This window comes from Panthera leo, chromosome A1 (assembly GCF_018350215.1).
Source record: "Panthera leo isolate Ple1 chromosome A1, P.leo_Ple1_pat1.1, whole genome shotgun sequence".
Taxonomy (NCBI): domain Eukaryota; kingdom Metazoa; phylum Chordata; class Mammalia; order Carnivora; family Felidae; genus Panthera; species Panthera leo.
This window is the reverse complement of record NC_056679.1, coordinates 153,401,336-153,421,172: the sequence shown is the minus strand read 5'-3', so window position 1 is coordinate 153,421,172 and position 19,837 is coordinate 153,401,336. Positions and strand designations below refer to the sequence as shown.

Sequence of the window (19,837 nt, the reverse complement as noted above, 5' to 3'; positions counted from 1 at the left end):
ATAAGTTGGTTAAATAATTTCAAGTCCTCTATATGAACCAAACTTAACCAGGTAGTTTCACTTTGAGGTACCAATTCCCTCTTGCTGTGAAGTATCTAAGTTTCTAGTACTTCAAGAGCACTTACATTTAAAAGGTGTATTAACTAACCTTACAAAAATATTTTTCCTGAATTTTAAAATAACAGTATTTTTCTTAATGTGAATTTTAGTGATTCATAACATCATAGGTACTTTGGGGATCACATTTATGAAAAAAACAAGTATTTATACATTTACAGAATAGCTATCAAGTTGTATATGATTGCCGCATATTCTCAAACATATATACACATAAAAAGTGTTTTACAAAGAAGCGTTTAGACATTATACATTTAAAATCAATTTTATGGAAATAAGAGCAAGGAGCACCTAGGTGACTCAGTCAGCTAAGTATCTTACTCTTGATTTCAGCTCAGGTCATGATCTCATGGTTCATGGGATCAAGCCCCAAGTCAGGCTCTGTACTGACAATGCCAAGCCTGCTTGGGATCCTCTCCCTCTTTCTGCCCCTCTGCGCGCGCTCTCTCTCTCTCTCTCTCTCTCTCTCTCTCTCTCCTCTCAAAATAAATGAACATTAAAAAAAAAAAAAAAACCCAATCTACACAATGTCTAGACAATAACGAATAAAAATGACTGAGGAGAGAGGAATAATAGCATGAAAAAGAGAGTTCTATGTTTTGCTTTCTATAACTTTAGATGTAGCCTTGAACAGGATGTGTGAATTTTGATGTCTTCATCCACAAAGTAGAAAGTAGCTATCCAAAGTCCACTTCATCATTGAAGGCACAAGGTTGTAATATATTTTTAGGTAAAGAAATAATGCTCTAAGTCCATTACAACATTGGAAGTTAACCATGTTGCTTCTAAATTTGCATTAGAATACTTTGAGGCTGAGTTAAGTACATGTCTCAAGTTATATACAATTAATTGACTGTTACTTGGCTTTGCTTTTGCATTGTCATCTATACTTAACCAAACCCTATCACTAATTAGGATTTACTGAATGACAAGCTCAGTATATTTATCAGGATTTTTTTACTGTAACAGGAAGAAACTCAGACTAGCTTAAGTGAAAAAACAAACAAACTGTATTAACCAGTAATTCCAAGGATGAACTATATATATTAAGCACATTTGGATCCAAAAATCCAAATAATGCTGTGGAGACACACTCTTGTCTCTCATCTCTGTTAACTTACCCTTTTTCATATTTGCCTTATTCTTTCATTTCAGATGGGCCAGGAAAGATGACCCCAGCTTCTATAGCTCCTGGAAGAAAAGCCATCTGGACTCTCCAAATCACTTGTTAAGGGCGATTCTGATTGGCCAATATCTGGGTCATGTCTCATGCCACATAGAATGGGTTTCCCAATAAAAAGAAATCTGTTTCCAGAAGAAAGGAGAAAAGAGGTTACTATATATTCTTGCTATTTCAAGTGTTGTCCAAACCAGCAGCAATGGCGTCACCTGGGAGTGCATTAGAAAAGCAGAATATCAAGGTCTACCCCAGAATACTGACCCAAAATTCCTGTTTACATGGTTCTCAGGTAATCTGTAAGTACAGTAAAATTTAAGAAGCTGTGTAGCGCACCAAAGAGACAAAGACAAAACAGGCAACTTTGTTTTCAGGAGTCCCAAGCTGTAACTGAGTTGAGGATTTGGAGTACTTGATAAGTGAAAAATAATTGTGGCATTTTAAATCTCAAAGCCTGTTTATGGCTTGATATTTTTGAGATATAACTTTTTAACTATAATAATTGGTGGCAATTACACCTTCAGAATTCCTATATCAACAACAGTATTTCTCACAACATCCATATCTGAATGATGAAATATTTTGCCTTTTTATGTCTTGATTTCAAAATCAATAGGAGATACATTTTTCAATACATGAGAGAAAAACTTACTGATAAAATTAATTTGACTTAACTTACTGATAAAATTAATTTGACTTTTGAGGAACTAGTCTAAATAACCAGGAAATGCTGTGGTAAATACATGAGTATGAAAAGATGACTTCAAATCCAAGACAGCTAGTAGTATAGAAAGCGAAACACACCAGCCCAACTGGAAATAGAACCAGTATCACTGTCTTTACTGAATAGCACAAAACTAACACATAAGGACAAGAATATATTATTTTCAAACCAGCTTCACAGACACCAACTTTGGCAGATGGTGTCAAGATATTATAAAGCCAGAAAAGGGGGGAAACATTGCTTTAGAATAGGTTCTAGCATTTGTATGTTAAGGTGTATAGCCTAATGTGATTCAAGAGAACAAGTTTATGACATACTAGGAATTTCTAATACATTGTAGCTAATTCTAAGTAGAAATGGATTTTCCTACTTCTAAATTCAAGACTTACATAAGTTCTCAACATCAATTTCCAATCCAAAAAAAATGATTATTACCTCTGGCACTGGTAGGTCTCTGGGAATGTTAATAAAGTTAAAATAGTGTATTAAAACATCTTGGTATAATTTAGAGATCTATTTACTAGTTACACAAAACAGTCTTACCAGTGAACAGAAGAATGTGAAAGATTAAAATACACTGTCCTAAGATGATAAATCTAACAGTTTCTTCTAACAACTGATGAAAGTCAAATTATTACATTCTTATTACTTTAGATGACATGAATTTTTGCCAAATGAAAAGCTATCTGATCCTTACTGAATATAGGAAAGTATATGAATTAGATCATTTTTCTCTAATGAATTAATAGTGTAACTAATGATAGAAATGCAAAAAATTGTTAGAATAAGCATCCAGTTTCTGCTTTTTTTTTTTAAGGAAATCAACATTTCTACCTCCTAGTGCAAGGCACACTTTTATAATGTACACATATACATGTGTACACTCTTAATAAGTCTGAATCCCGAAAGGTTAGTACTCAAGATGTTTAGATCAAAAGGAAAATAACAGGAAACTAAGATATAACACACGCATCATGTAAACAAACAGGATGCTAGCAGCCTACAAAAGCATATCCAGAGCCCACAACAACAAAATCGCACATGCATTCTTCCCCAAATTGTTAATTCCAAAATTAAAACAGCAAAGAAAAAAATGTTCACTCTGCTTACTATTCTTCCTCCTATGAGGAGAGTCAACTTTAGGAAACCCTTGTGAGGAACCAGCCATAACAGTGCATGCTGTGTAGAGAAGTAGTGGACAAATGCCTCAGACTGATAAGCTTTTATGAGTGCCTTGAGCAGACTGACCAGGAAAGCCCAATAAACTCCTTCATTACGCCGTCCTCTGTATTAGTTTCCTACTGGCTGCCTTAACAAAGTACTTTAGACCAGGAGAGTTAGAACAACTAAACTTTGGGGTGTCTGGTTTAAGCATCCAACTTTGGCTCAGGTCATGAACTCATGGCTTGTGAGTTCAAGCCCCATGTCGGGCTTTCTGTTGTCAGCACAGAACCCATTTTGGATCCTGTGACACCCGCCCCCCTTGCCCTCCCCTGCTCATGTTCTCTCACTCGCTCACTCTCAAAAATAAAATAAACATAATTAAAAAAAAAATTTATTCTCTCACAGTTCTGGTGGCTAGAAGTCCAAAATCATGGCAGGGCCATGTTCCTTCTCAAGTCTGGAGAGGCAGAGCTTTCCTTTTCTTGCTTCTGGTGGTGGCTGGCAATCTTTGGCAGTCCTTGTGTTATAGATGCATCACTGGAATCTCTACCTCTTTATCTAATGTCCATCTTCTCCCACTGTATCTCTGTCTCTTCTGGCTTTCTCCTTTAAGTCTCTCCTCTTCTTATATAGACATAGTCATAATGGATTAAGGGCCCACCCTACTCCAGTACGAGCTTATATTAACTATTTATATCTGCAATGACCCTGTTCCAAATAAAGTCATATTCTGAGATATTGGGGATTAGAGTTTCAACCAATCTTTTTGGGAGATGCAATTGAATGCATAACAACTTCCTTTCCTCCAAAAGAGAAAACACGGTAACAATGTAGTACCTATAAGGAAAAGCTACCTATTTAGAGGAAATACAGTTAGCCATTATTCCTCACTTTATAGAGCAGATTTAGCCCTGAGCTGTAAAACCACTATAGATCAAAGGAAACATTCCCTCCCTCTCCCACCCCTTTTCCCTGATGAGATACTGTATTGGGTGAGCACTCATATGGGAGACAAGGAAACTAAGTTCTGGTCCACAGACACTAAGTGGCTAAATGAACTTCAACAAGGCATCTGACTTTCCTGGGGTTCCATTTCCTATTTCCTAATTGAACAAACTCTAAAAAAAAAATAAACTCCTCTTGCAGCAATACCTTTCTATTCAGAGAACGTTATATAATTGAGTTAAAATACCATAACCTTGTGCCCAGACTCTGGACTTCAAGACTTTATATTGTAAAACTTGTAATTTCCCTATATTTAAACCAACATGGTAGCTTAAAACTTAACACAACTGAGTTTCACTCTAGAAAAGAATGTATGTAAGCTGCTGTTTTATTTCAAAACAGTAAGAGCTCACCATATTCTTTTATAGCTAGCCATGATATCATCCAATAACCATGGTGTTTTAAAAAGTGCATTGTTGGGTCCTGGCTGGCTCAGTCAGTTGAGCAACCCACTTCCGCTCAGGTCATAATCTCACGGTCCATGAGTTCAAGTCCCACATCAGGCCTACTGCTATGAGGGCAGAGCCCTCTTCAGATCTTCTGTCTGCCTCTCTCTCTGCCCCTCCCCGACTCATGATCTCCCAAAAATAAACATTTATAAATAAATACATAGATATATTAAAAATAATAAATAAAATAAATAAATAAATAGCATATTATGTCAGGAATTAAGAATCCTAGACCCCCATCTTCCTCTAGCAAGTTGATCCCCTTGTACATATCAGTGACCTCTCTGGACCTCTGTTTCTTCAATCTTCACCATTTAGAATGAAACTTTACCATGGCTTCTGCAGTTTCTTCTAGTCAAATAGTCTACTAGGCTACCTCTTATTCAAAGGGATGACATTCATCTGAGACACTGCTTTTAGAATGCCACATAATCAAGCTATGGGCATACCTTGGAGATATTGCAGGGTCAGTTCCAGACCATATCAATAAGGTGAATATTGCAATAAAGCAAGTAAAATAAATTTTTTGGTTTCCTAGTGTATATAAAAGTTATATTTACACTACACTATAATCTATTAAGTATGCAAAGCATTGTGTCTAAAAAAAAAACCAATGTGTACACCTTAATGAAACAGTAATTTATTGCCAAAAAAAAAAAAAGGTAACCATCATCTGAGCTTTAAGCAAGTAGTAATCTTTTTGCTGGAGGATGGGCTGATGGCTGCTGACCAATCAGGCTGGTGGTTGCTGAGATTGGGGTGGTTGTGATAAATTCCTTTTTCTTTTTTTCTTTTAATGTAAACATGGGACTCGAACTCACAAGAGTCACATGCTCTACCAACTGAGCCAGCCAAGTGCCCTTGGTTGTGGTAATTTCTTAAAATAAGACAGCAATGAAGTTTGCCACATCAACTGACTCTTCCTTTTATGAGTCATTTTTCTGTAGCATGTGAAGCTGTTTGATAGCATTTTACCTATGGTAGAACAATCAAAATTGAAATCAATCCTCTCAAACCCTGCCACTTCATCATCAACTAAGTTTACGTCATATTCTAAATCTCTTGTCATTTCAACAGTCTTCACAGCATCTTCACCAGAAACAAATTCCATCTCAAGAAACCATTTTCTTTGCTCATTCGCAAGAAGCAACTCCTCATCTGTTAAAGTTTGATAGTGATGCTGCAGCAATTCAGTCACATCTCCAGGCTCCACTTATAATTCTAGTTCTCCTGCCATTTCCACCACATCTGCAGTCACTTCCTCCACTGAAGTCTTGAACCTCTCGAAGTCATCCATGAGGGTTGGAATAACTTCTTCCAAACTCCTGTTCCTGTTGATATTTTTACTTTTTCTCATGAATCACAAATGTTCTTAATAGTATCTAAAATGGTGATTTATTTCCAGAAGGTTTTCAATTGACTACCCAGATCCATCAGAGCAATCATTATCTTTAGTAGATACATACAGCGTAATGTATTTCTTTAATAACTAAGACTTGAAAGTTGGGGCTCCTGGCTGGCTTAGATGATATAGCATGTGACTATTGATCTTGGGGTTGTAAGTTCAAGTCCCACATTGTGTGGGACTTAAAAATAAAATCTTAAAAAATAATAATACATCTTTGCATACACACACACACACACACACACACACACACACATACACACACACACAATTACTTGAAAGCTCCGCATGGTCAGCACAGAGTCCAATGAGGGGCTCAATCTCATGAACCATGAGATCACGACCTGAGCAGAAATCAAAAGTCAGATGCTTAACCAACTGGGCCACTCAGGAGTCCCTGGAGTGGCACTTTTTAATTTGCTTCCAGAACTTTTTCTTTTCATTTACAACTTGGCTAACTGTTTAGCATAAGAGACCAATCTTTTGGCCTGTCTTGACTTTTGACATGCCTTCCTCACTAGGCTTATTTATTTCTAGTTTTTGATTTAAAGTGAGAGACCTGTAACTCTTTCATATGAACACTAAGAGGTCATTGTAGGGTCATTACTTGGCCTACTTTCAATAATGTTGTGTCTCAAGGAATAGGGAAGCCCGAGGAGAGGGAGAGGGAGAGGGACGGGGAACAGCCTGTCAGTGGAACAGTCAGAACACACACAACATTTATGAATGAAGTTCACAGTCTTATAGGGGTGCGGTTTGTGTTGCTCCAAAAGAATTACAACAGCAACATGAAAAATTACTGATCACAGATCACCATAACAAATATGATAATAATGAAAAATTTTGAGATATTGTGAGAATTACCAAAATGTGACACAGGGACAACGAGCAAATGCTGTTGGAAAAATGGCCCCGATGACTTGCTCGACACAAGGTTGCCACCAACCTTCAATCTGTAAAAAACACAGTGTCCACAAAGTGCAATAAAGTGCAGTGTAACGAAATGAGGTGTGCCTATACGTAATTTGGGATTCATGTGGTTATTTAGGCAAAAATCTCTCTCTTACTTAAGGTAACTAAAATCTTCCCAATTCTAACATGAAGATATGTATTTTTACCTATAGCATTGAACAACTGTAATATATACTCCTAATGCTAAGATATAGATATAGATCTGAAATATTTCATGACATGACTAGTAAATAAGGAATATATTTGGTTTTCTAAAACTTATCTAGCAAACATTAATCCACAGAGTAGCCAAGTCTTAGTTGGTATAAGGGTCAGAAGAGAGTAAAACTTCTAAGATCTGGCTCTTATTCAGGAGCAACTGCAAAGTCACCTGCCTGCTCACTTATGGGAAAGATACCAGTGACTCTGGTTTACATAAATGGAGGGAGGAAGGTGGTAGGCAAGCTGACACATTCCTTTGAAGGGAACTTGAATATTTCTCTGTTCACCTTAATGTTGTTTACTTCAAAGATAATCTCCAATTTAGTGTTAACACTAGATTCTCTCAAGACAAAAAAATGAACCTGGGATATTTCCATTTGGGACAAGGCTGCTAAGGTACACAGTAGAAAAACCTGGAGAAAAACAGCCGTATACAGTTTGGACTACAATCCCCTCTTATTACATAGTGAAATTTTCTTCCAAAATACCCTGGGCTCAGCTCTAATGGAATACAACATAATAGAGTTTTGTTACCTTAGGGTATTATCTATACCATTCTATGCCTCTTTGACAGTTAGCTTCTTGATTCAATAAAGAAGAAGAAGAAAATTGGTCCAATTTAAGGAAAATCTATTAACTTGTTTAGTTCTCTAAGGTACTATTCTTCAGCACATTGAAGCACTAGCTAACAAAATAACATCATAGAAATCGAAAAGATCTGACCAGGTAGAACTGGGAGTATATATTCTTAAATTAGGGGAGAGAGTGTATGTCTGTCTGCCTTAATCTTCTTCCTCATAAACCCACGTAGAGTGATTTCTGGAACTATGTGTATTTTGCCTTGGCTTGTCATATAAAATACCCTCCTATGAAGCTCCTATAATATGCCAGGTACTATGCAAGGTCTCTTCATGTACGTCTACCTTATTTATGCTTACAGTCACTTTCAAAGACAGTTGTTACATGTATTTTTCAGTTGGGAAAACTGTTTTCAAAAACGGTTAAGCAACTGTCTCAAATCATACACCGGTCAAATTAAAGACTAACGATGCACATCCAGGACTATCTGGATTTAAAGTCCTGGTATTTTATGGATACCTGGCTAGCTCAGTTGAAAAAGCCCCGGACTCTTGATCTCAGGGTTGTGAGTTTGAGCCCTACATTGGGTGTAGAGATTACTGAAATAAATTTTTTTTACTATGTATTTATTTTTGAGAGAGAGACACACACACAGAGTGAGTGGGGAAGGGGCTGAGAGAAAGGGAGACACAGAATCCAACACAGGCTCCAGGCTCCAAGCTGTTAGCACAGAGCCTGATACGGGGCTCGAACCCACGAGCCATGAGATCATGATCTGAGCCGAAGTTGGTCACTTAACCAACCAACTGAGCCACCCAGGCGCCCCTGAAATAAATGTTTAAAAGCTTAAATAAATAAAATCCTGGCATTTTATTATAACATTAAATACATTATTAAATATATTAAATATATAATATGCATTTAAATTAATATATTATTAACTCCTTATCTGACTCAATTCTTTGTCTTCAGAAAGCCCCAAGATAGCATAAAATTCATTGATCCACACCAAGACTCCACAAGAACTAGACATTAGAATGGCAAATACTGCTAGCAGAAGAGAAGAGGTTGGAGGATCTAAAATATTGGGTACAGTTGTGGGCAGCTCTGAGCTCCAAAGGGAGGAGGGAGAAATTCAAAGGCAGACCAACCACACGTTGTCTTCACAAAGGTAGACCCAACCGTTAGCTGCTAGTACAGGAAGAAAGGTCACTGAGAGCAGAACTGCCAAGAGAAAGCTGAGGTAGGCCCAGGAGAAAGGACCTGCTTCCAAAGGGAAAACTAGGTCATAGTGCAATGCTCTCCCAGGATCCCTGCCCACTGGGAATGCCCCAGTGAATGTACCTGGACTAGTATGACAGTCAGATGACTCCTCTGAAAACTGAGCTAATTAACCCCTTCATGTGATGGAAGGAATATTTCAGCTTATCATTTCTTCAGTGTATAAGTAATAAATGATGATCAAACAATCAATTAAATGGAAATGGGAAAGCTGCTGGACTTTAAAACATCTCTGATGCATAGTAGACATTGTGGATTTTAAACTTCTAACATTCATCCATTCTATCAACCAACAAATGATCATTTCACATGACACTTAGTTCTGTGCATGCCCTGAGAAAATCAGAACTAAATCCATCAAAGTTTCAATAGTCTCACACCATCATGCCACTTGCTATTGCTAGATACTTCAGGGAAATGATTGTTAGCCCTTTTCTTTCCATCCATCTCTCTACATATTTTCTCAAAGAGATCATTCATTTCCTTAGCTTCAATTATCAACCCCATGATAAAAACTTTCTAAAAACTATTATTTCTAAAATAATCCTCATCCTTCTGCATGGACCCAATCCCACCCCCATAACTTCCCTCTTTATGGAATTTCTGATCTCTGTTCAAAGATCCATTCTCCTCACCCTTTCATTCCATGTCTCAGTTATGAAGTCCCCTCTATGCCAATCAGTTATGAAACTTTCTCAGTCTTTTCTGTAAGACCTCCATGGTACCTGGCCCTTTCCCTCAAGCCCCATTGCTACCCTCCTCGTCTGGGTGTTTATCCTTTCACACACTTCATACTTCTTTCCACCAATTCCAAAATCCTAGCTTAAGCCTCAAATTCTCCATACAGTTTTTGGGCCATTCCAATCTTCAGTGATCCCGGCCACTCTGGAGTTCTCCCAGCATTACTCTACCTACCTCACAGCATTTGTTCTAGTTTATGATTGCCGCCCAGTGAATATTTCATCCTGCCCCACCCAACCCCCAACCATCACAATGCCCAGTCCACCTTGGACACAGAACAGATGCTCAAAAAATACTTGGGCAATGATTAACATCTCAACACTGCTATCTGCTGAATCTGTTCCCCCCCCCCCAATTAATATGGTGAAGCCCTAATGCCCAATAGGACTATCTGAAGATAGGACCTTTAGATGGGAATTTAAGGTAAATGAGGTCAGAAGGGAGGTATCCTAATCCGGTAGGAATATGGCCTTAGAAGAAGAGGATAAGAGAGTTCTCCTCCTGTTTGTCTCTCTGTCTTTCGCTGCCATGAGGACACAGCAGAAAGGCAGCCATCTGTAAGTCAGAAATAGAGCTCTCACCAGAACCCAGCCACACTGGCATCCTGATCTTGGACATGTCAGCCCCCAGAACTGTGGGAACATAAATATGTATTGTTTAAGGCTCCCAGTCTATAGTATTAAGGTTTCATCCTCATAAAAGAAAAGAAGGACTACCACATGAAGTACTTTTTTTTTTTCTATATGTGAGGTAGCAACTCAGAGGATGATCATACTTAACGAAGTTTCTTCCTAGCGGTGTAACTTCTAAAGAAGGTGTCTCTGTCCAGCTGTCTACATCTCCTTCAGTGTAATAATTTTCCCCACCGCACCCTTTTAGCCATGAGGTATGGATGAGCTAATAAAGAATAAGCCCTGGTTAGCTCAATCTTGTCACACTGGCCACATTTAAACATTTAAGGATGGGCAAATGACCCAGTGCTGACCAGAGATGTATATAAGACTTTAGTGAGGATTTCTGGGAAATTTCCTTGCTCTTACCAAAAAGTGATCAGGACAGATACTCTCTTTGCCACAGGAACTACTATATGTGGAATTGCTTCAGGTGTTTATTTACAGTGTAGGAAGCTAGGCTAAAAATGAAGCAATCAAAGAGGGGCCGAGCTGAAAGACTCAATGGGAAATAGAATTGTAGTCTTGATCTGGTTATGCCTGAAGCCTGATCTCCCACTGCACTCTATTGAGCCAGTAAATTTCCTTCATTGCCAGTTTGAATCTGGTCTTCAATTACTCACAACCGGAAACATCTTTCTTATAGAAGGGAAAGCCAAGCTAAGCCCATTAAAATGAGGATATTATTATTCACAGGAGAGAATTCAGAACTTTTCATTCTTTATGTCTCAATCTGACCCAATTCATACCTGAAATGCTTTCTAAGGACATTTGTAACTACTTTACAATACTGTATCTTTCTGTGAATGCTGGTCCATTCCACAGCCTAAGGCACTGTGAGTACACTAAATTGACATTACATTAATTTGTCCTCTCAGAACAACAAACTAGAGCCTCTGATCGAATAGATAAAACAACAGAATAAACATTTGAAGATGCAATGCAAAGGCATATCTTTAGGAGGACCAAAACTCTACTAAGAAGAATTGAGGACTAATCATAAGACAACCGAAAAAAGCCTGGGTCCTACAAAAAAGCAGAAACAGAATCAGCAGTATAAAAACTGTGGAAGACAATGAAGTAGCAGGAGGTCCAGAGCCACATATTTTTGTTATGGTTGAGATAACACACTTTAGCTAAATTCTGTTTCTGGTTCCAAGCCTAATTAAAAAAAAAAAAAAAAAAATCATTCTCAGTAGAAAAATTCAAAGATCTAACAACCACAGATTAAGATCTATGAAGAAAAGTTTAAAGCCAGGATAATATAGCCCAGGGATCACAATACCAAGTGCTTTCAGTGACCGGGCAGGTACTGTGTATGAGCAGACTGTGTGTAGTGGGGAGTGGAGAGGACTGAGAATTAGTGCTCTGTTCAAAGTGCACAAGGGGTACTCCGCTTCAGTTGATTCCTGCCCTGTAGAAATATTAGCCTTGTGTTGCCAGATTTTCTATTTTTTTTCGAGAGAACCTGGAAATGTGAGGGTGCCTGGGTGGCTCTCTCGGTTAAATGTCCAACTCTTGACTCAGCTTAGGGTCGTGAGTTCAAGCCCCACATTGAGCTCTGTGCTGGGCATGAAGCCTACTTAAAAGAAAGAGAAAGAGACAAAGAGAAATTGGAAATGTGGGTATATAGGGAGTATGTGTGTAAAATCAGCTAATCAGGAAAATAAAATAAAATAAAAAAACACTGCTCAGTCCAAAACAAGGAAAAAGAAAAAAGAAAGTCAGTGATCCGTTTCTCTGAGCTATTCTGTAGAGAAGTCAACTTAAAGGTTTTTCCAGCTTTTTCTGACCACAACCTAAAATAAAAAATACATTTCATGTGGCAACCTAGAACAAATATACAAAATAAACATAATTGAATTAGAGAAAAAAAGTTATTTTAAGGGTTGCACTTGATGGGGAACCTGGGTGGCTCAGTTGGTTAAGCATCCAACTCTTGATCTCGCCTCAGGTCATGATTTCACAGTTCATGAATTCAAGCCACACACCGGGATCCACACTGAAAGCATAAAGCCTACTTGGTATTCTCTCTCTCTCCCTTTCTCTTTGCCCTCCCACTTCTCTCTCTCTCTGAAAATAAATAAACTTTTTAAAAAAGGTTGTACTTGATATTTTTATTTAATTTTGTTTTATCTTATCTTATTGCATTATACTTTATTTTTTTAAAGCTGGTTGTGACTTTTTTTTTTTAAATTTTTTTTCTTAATGTTTTTATTTATTTTTGAGACAGAGAGAGACAGAGCATGAGCAGGGAACGGGCAGAGAGAGAGGGAGACACAGAATCAGAAGCAGGCTCCAGGCTCTGAGCCATCAGCACAGAGCCCGATATGGGGCTCGAACCCACAGACTGTGAGATCATGACCCGAGCTGAAGTCAGATGCCCAACCGACTGAGCCACCCATGCGCCCCTGGTTGTGACTTATTAAATAGATTTTATAACTCATGAATAGATTATGATATAAAGTTTAAAAAACACTCCTATTAAATTTTTCTTCAAATTCCTCTATGCATTTTTTAAATTTTTTTAGAGTTTATTAATTTATATGTGGGAAGAGAGAGCACAAACAGAAGAGGGGCAGAGAGGGAAGGAGAGAGAGAATTCCAAGCAAGCTCCAAGCCGTCAGCCCAGAGCCCAATGTAGGTCTTGATCTCATGAACCGTGAGATCATGACCTGAGCCAAAATCAAGACTGTGTGGGACTCTCAACCTATTGAGCCACCCAGGCCTCCCCCTTCTATACATTTTTTAAAATGTATCTTTCCTTCTCTTCAAAGAACAGCACAAGAAGGGAAACAAACCTGTAAATGTTGCTTGAGGAGTGTAGGTCAGCAGAGATGACAGTAATAGCTACCAGGGGTTGAGCACTTTTCCAGGAGTATGGTTCAGCCCATGTGCTCTACGACCACCCTGCAGGATTCTAATCCCAGCATGGCCACCTACAAGCTGTGAAACCTTAGGCGAGTTACTTAACCACTCTGTGTCCAGTTTCCACATCTGTAAAAAGGAGATAACAATGATACAAATGCCTCATGAGGCTTTTGTGATGATTGCTGTAAACTTAAAGCTGTGCACGTATAAGACAATGTATCACACATAGCAAATACCACAGTAGAAGTGTTTGCCATTGTCATCAGTAGTACTTCATAGAAGTTATATTATTTAGCTTTCCAATAATCATCAGGAACAGTATAACAGAGCCGTTAAACGGTCCCATTTATAGCCGTTAAATAGTCCTGTTTATACTTCAACAAAGAAGTAGGTAGGAATGGCTACCTTTTATTCAGGGCATCCATCCTTCATAGGTGACTCAGGGGTGAACCCTAGCTGGTAAGGTGATCACAATAAACCTTCTCCCTTTGCCTGTGATGGCTTTAAGAAAGAGCATGTGAATTACTTCTGGCCAATGAACCACATGGCATCCAGGAAGTATTTCTCCCTTAAAGTGAAATGGAAGGAGAAAACATCCTATCTTCTTCCGCTGCATGTTGTTATGTCTAGATGTGATGCCAGAAAGGGCAGCATACCTTTAGCAATCATGAGGGAAACCAGTAAAGAACAAAGGGAAAGGAAGACTTGCATATACAGGGAGAAGGGACACCATCCCCATTACAGATGGGGAAGGTGAGGGATAAAATAGGTATAGGAAGTTTTCAAAAATGACACTCAGGGGGCGCCTGAGTGACTCAGTCGATTAATCTCATTTTCTTGGGGTCCGTGAGTTCAAGCCCCCCATAGGACTCCGTGCTGACAGCTCAGAGCCTGGAGTCGGCTTTAGATTCTGCATATCCCTCTCTCTCTGCCCCTCCCCCACTCATGCTCTGTCTTTCTCTCTCCCTCTCTCAAAATAAATAAACATTAAAAAAAATCACACTCACAAAGTTGTCCATTCTTTACCCATTATGCTACAACAGACCTATCCTAAAGAACGTCAATTTTTTTTAGTTTATTTTTATTTATTTTGAGATAGAGATAGAGAGCTAATGGAGGAAGGGTGGAGAAAGAAGGGAGACAGAATCCCAAGAGGGCTCTACAATGATGGGCTCAGCAGACTCAGTGCAGAGCCTGATGCAGGACTTGAATTCACAAACCGTGATATCATGACCTGAGACAAAATCAAAAGACTGACGCTTAACTAACTCAGCCACCCAGGTGTCCTGGAACACCATTTAAAAAAAAAAGAGGGGCGCCTGGGTGGCTCAGTCGGTTGGGCGTCCGACTTCAGCTCAAGTCACGATCTCGCGGTCCGTGAGTTCGAGCCCCGCGTCGGGCTCTGGGCTGATGGCTCAGAGCCTGGAGCCTGCTTCCGAGTCTGTGTCTCCCTCTCTCTCTGCCCCTCCCCCGTTCATACTCTGTCTCTCTCTGTCTCAAAAATAAATAAATGTTAAAAAAAAAAATCAAATAAATAAATAAATAAATAAAAAAGAAATGTTTATTTATTTTGAGAGAGAGAGAACGGAGGAGGGGCAGAGAGATAGGGAGAGAGGCAATCAATCCGAAGCAGCCTCCACACTGTCAGTGCAGAGCCCGACACAGGACTTGATCCCACAACCATGACCCGAGGTGATATCAACAGCCGGATGCTCAAACGACTAAGTCATCCGGGCACCCCAAAGAACATCATTTTTTGTTAAATGTCCTGAAGATATGGGAAACATTTCCAGAATCAGTTGTCCATCTCAAGACCTTTAAGGTTACTTAACATGGTCATTTGTTGGGGGTAGGTAGGTTGTGATCCTGTCAATATGTACAGTATTGATATATTTACTTTATGCCATACTCTGCTACTTTGTACATGTTGATTACTTTGCAGCTATTCTCTTCTTATTACATGTCTATAGACTAGTCTCTCTCTAACTAGGCTGTCGATTCCATAATTATTCTGATGAACAACCTTAAGCCAAGGTGTTATTGACTAATAATAGATTAACAAATCCCTGTTTCCAGACTATGTTTTTAACATGCGTCTTCACTAAGAGAATTTAAATACTCTGTAATTACAGAGACTCTGGCAGGGATATAAGACATATTAAGGGTGCAAAGTGACCATTTTGAGCCCTAAAAATAACACCCCTTAATCAGCTGCCTTGGTCTCTGAGTCTGACATTTTTCTTCTAAAACCTAGCAGGCATAATATTCTCCATGGCAACCTCCCTTATTATTCCAGTGAACGCAAGAATACCTAAATAAAAAAGTATTACATAGGCATGATGTTTAAGTATAAGTCACAGGGCACCTGGGTGGCTCAGTCGGTTGAACGTCCAACTTCAGCTCAGGTCATGATCTCCCGGTTCACTGACAGCTCCGAGCCTGGAGCCTGCTTTGGCTTCTGTGCCTCCCTCTCTCTCTCTGCCCCTCCCCTGCTCACACTTTGTCAATCTCTCTCTCAAAAAATAAATAAACATTAAAATAAAATTCAAACAAATAAAATGTACTAAGTCATTTCACAAAGCTAAAACAACCTCATTTGGTTTTTTGAATCAATATTTTGATTCTAAGAAACACACTTTTATTTCACATTTTAACAAGTCTTAAATTGGTTAGTATCTTGCTACCTTTGTTGATTCTGGCTGGAATCATGATGCACTTGCCACTGACTGTACACAAACTTTTAGTTATTTCTGGAGGCAACACTGAAAACTCTAAACCCATGTCATCTTAGGACCCATTGTGTTGCACTTGTCCAAAAACCTTCTGATGATACCTTTTGGTAAGATGAAAAAAGCCACAGGGGCACCTGGGTGGCTCAGTCGGTTAAGTGCCTGACTCAGGTCATGATCTCACAGTTTGTGAGTTTGAGCCCCGTGTCGGGCTCTGTGCTGACAGCTCAGAGCCTGGAACCTGCTTCAGATCCTGTGTCTCCTTCTCTCTCTGCCCCTCCCCTGCTCACACTCTGTCTCTCTCTGTCTCCCAATAATAAATAAATGTTTAATAAAAAATTTTTTAAAGATGAAAAAAGCCACAAGCATCAAAACTTATAAATAGTGTTAGAAGCTTGGGAGCAAAATGTAGAACAATCACAGTAAAGTTGTCTTTTTGAAAATGTTGCATTAACATCCATAGGCATTGCTAAATGCAATTCAAGAGTAAATCTGAAAAGCTGGACTCTAAAGAAATTTTCAAAACACCCTAACTAATTATTTGGTTTCTATTTTCCTTTTTCTATATACAAAAGTAAAATACAACAAAATGTATACCTAAGTCTAAAAGACCTCTTTCAAATGTCTTTAAGGTCATGAATTTAAGCCCCACATTGGGCATAGAGTTTACTTAGTAATTATTTTTAAAAAGCCAACCTAAAAAACCACACATATCAAAAAAAGCAATAATTCTACCTTATAAAAAGAACTAGGTCATAGTTTAACTGGCATCATTTTTTCTTTTTTTCTGTTTTTTTCTTAAGGTCATGTTTATTATTTCCAAATAAATATCCACATATTCTAACACCATTTATTTTTTAAAAAGCTATCCTTCATTGAATTACCTTAGTGTCTGTGTAAACAAACAAAAAAATCAATTGGTATTTTGAATGTGGGTCTATTTCTGGACTCTTAATCTTAGCCATTGACCTAGATGTCTACATATATTTCTTTTTTTTAAGTTTTTATTTTAATCACCCAGTGCTCATTACGTTAAATGCACTCCTTAATCCCCATCAATTATTTCACCCATCCCCCTACCCATCATTTTTTTTCTTTCTTAATGATATCTAAAATAATGGTGCATTTGCAAGTCAAAGACATCTTGAAGTCTATGAATATGTTATTCACAGAAGAGCAAACAGGATGAGAAAGGCTAAATGGCTTACACACACACACACACACACACACACACACACACACACACACACAGTTTCCACAGGACTAGAAAATGCATCTTTTCCATGCACTGCAATATTTTGCCTCTCCTTTGATGAGTACCTGGGCATGAACTAGTTTCCTAAGGTTCTCTCTAATCCAAAGATTCAATTTGGAGAGTATATTTGCCACCCGTAGACTGTTATGTGTATTGTTTCTATAAGACATAGTGCATATGAAATGGAAAATGACATGGCAGGGGTAGTTTTTTCTCTTAATGTAAATCACTCTGAAGGAAGAACGTGATTGTCCAGATTGTAGGCAGGGACTGCAGTCTGTAAGACACAGATTGTATATGTTAGAGGAAAAGCCACATTGCGCACACGTGCTCTGTCTGCTATGACACGTATGCTCCGTGGGGTCCTATCGGCCCCTGGAGAAAGTTGTGTGCTTTTGCTAGGCTGACGTGCAAAACACACAGTGCAAAATGTTCTGATGATCTGATGACTATGTTTCAGAGTTTAGCTTCAGTGATCAATTGTGTAAAGAACAGATCAAAATCTTCCAAGATCTTAAAATGTGAAAGTGCCTTAAGGGAATTCTAGTGTGATCCCACAGTGTTTGTTAGCTCAGATTCTTACGAGCTCCTGCTGGACTTGCAAGTAAACATTTCTCTGAAAGAAAAAATACCCTGAGGGAAAAGTTGGACACAATATTAAGAGTTCCTGGACTGTGTGATGGTGCTGAAGTACTTGGAGTTTAAGAGATGAGTCTAGCAAAGATTATACACCTCTTAGTCCACATGGAGAATGCAATGCTTTAAATTAAAAACAATAAATCTTCCTAAACTCCAGTTTTCTGCCAATAATGATCTGGAAACTGAAACACAGATCATTCATTTGAACAGATCTATGAAAGGGAAAGGACAAAATCCAAGAGAATTTTTCCTGTCATGAAGCCTTTGAGAGCAGTTTGCCAAAAGGACAGTTTCTGGTTACACTGACTATTGAAGTGGGGTCTTTAGGAAGTGGGGGCAGGGACAAGAGAAAGCCTCATGGATTGTAAAGAGACAAACAGATGGGCTCTCAATCAGACCAATGCCATTAACACCTTATTCTAATTTGATTTTACCTTCTTTTTTATTTATTATTTTTTTTAATGTTTTATTTATTTTTAAGACAGAGAGAGACAGAGTGTGAGTGGAGGAGGAGCAGAGAGAGACGGAGACACAGAATCCAAAGAAGGCTCCAGGCTCCGAACTGTCAGGACAGAGCCTGACGCGGGGCTTGAACCCACAAACCTCGAGATCATGACCTGAGCCGAAGTCGGACGCTTAACCGACTGAGCCACCCAGCACCCCTGATTTTACCTTCTTTAAAGCAAGTTATGAACTATTTAACAAACTAATTTAGGGTTAGATGTTCTGTCCACTGTGATCTCAGCAGCTAGTTGAATTTAGAGATTTTTAGATGATAATTTATTCAACACAATTTCTTGCCAGTTCTCAATTATAAAGTATTATGTGGAATCTCTAATACCCTTAAATATGAATTATTTTTTGTGTGAATCTAAAATATTCAGGCCCTGTACCAAAGCATCAACTTAAGTTCTTTCATCTGTACCCCTCCTTCAAATAAAGTAATTTGGTACCTATACCAAAATAAATAAATTTTTTAAAAAATAAAATAAAATAAAATAAAATAAAATAAAATAAAATAAAATAAAATAAAAAAGAGGCAGCTGCATGACTCAGTCGGTTAAGCATCTGACTCTTGGTTTCAGCTTAGGTCATGATCTTGCAGTTCATGGGATCGAGACCCGGTAGGGCTCCGTGCTGAAAGCTTGGGATTCTCTCTCTCCCTCTCTCTCTCTTCCCCTCACCTGATCTCTCTTTCTCTCCCAAAACAAATAAATAAACAAACTTTAAAAAAATAAAATAAAAAACAAACTTAAAAATAAAATAAAGTAATTCAGGCCCTGTGTTCAAGAAGAGGAAAAAATAATCATCAGCCAAAACACTTCTAAATTATTGTCAGTATTTGTTTGCAATTGGCCTACTTCCTCTTAAGGAAGTGTTATATAAATAATCAGGAACATATCTCAGTTGTTCTGGGAGATTATGTCAGAGTTAAAAGAAGAAAACCTTGAGAAGTATCTTTTTATGAAGTTTAGGCAAAAAAAGTGTTTTTAGGAGTTCCTGGCTGGCTCAGTGGGTACACACGTAACTCTGGATCTCGGGGTTGTGGGTTTAAGCCCCACGTTGGGTGTAGAGATTACTTACAGATAAAATCTTTTTCTTTTTAAGGGTTTTTTTGTTGATGTTGTTGTTGCTATATTTTTCTTTCCTGTAGTGATAGAAGGCTTTTAGAAAGCATAGTTAAAAATAATGCAACATAAAATTTGATAATGGACAAAACCCCTTTTCCAAATCAGTTCCCTTTTCCCTTATTATCCATACAAATTGAAATTTTATTGTAGAATACTTCCAAAAGCATTCAGTTTTGCTGTGATTTTCATCTCAATTATTTTCGGAGAAGCCAGTCTGGGAATTTTG

At 38.3% G+C, this 19,837-nt stretch overlaps 1 long non-coding RNA gene across 8 annotated transcripts in view; it reads right to left on the bottom strand.

The window, feature by feature from the left end:
* LOC122222727 overlaps nt 1-11,911 on the bottom strand; it is a 128,700-nt gene extending 116,789 nt beyond the window's left edge. For 7 of the 8 annotated variants that reach the window (XR_006203821.1, XR_006203822.1, XR_006203825.1 and 4 more), the window contains exon 1: nt 1,239-3,268. This is a non-coding gene — a long non-coding RNA (uncharacterized LOC122222727). Of the gene's footprint in view, nt 1-1,238; nt 3,269-10,590 lie in introns of those variants that run through there. The other variant, XR_006203827.1, reaches the window with a different exon arrangement.
* Between the last annotated feature and the right edge of the window lie 7,926 nt (nt 11,912-19,837).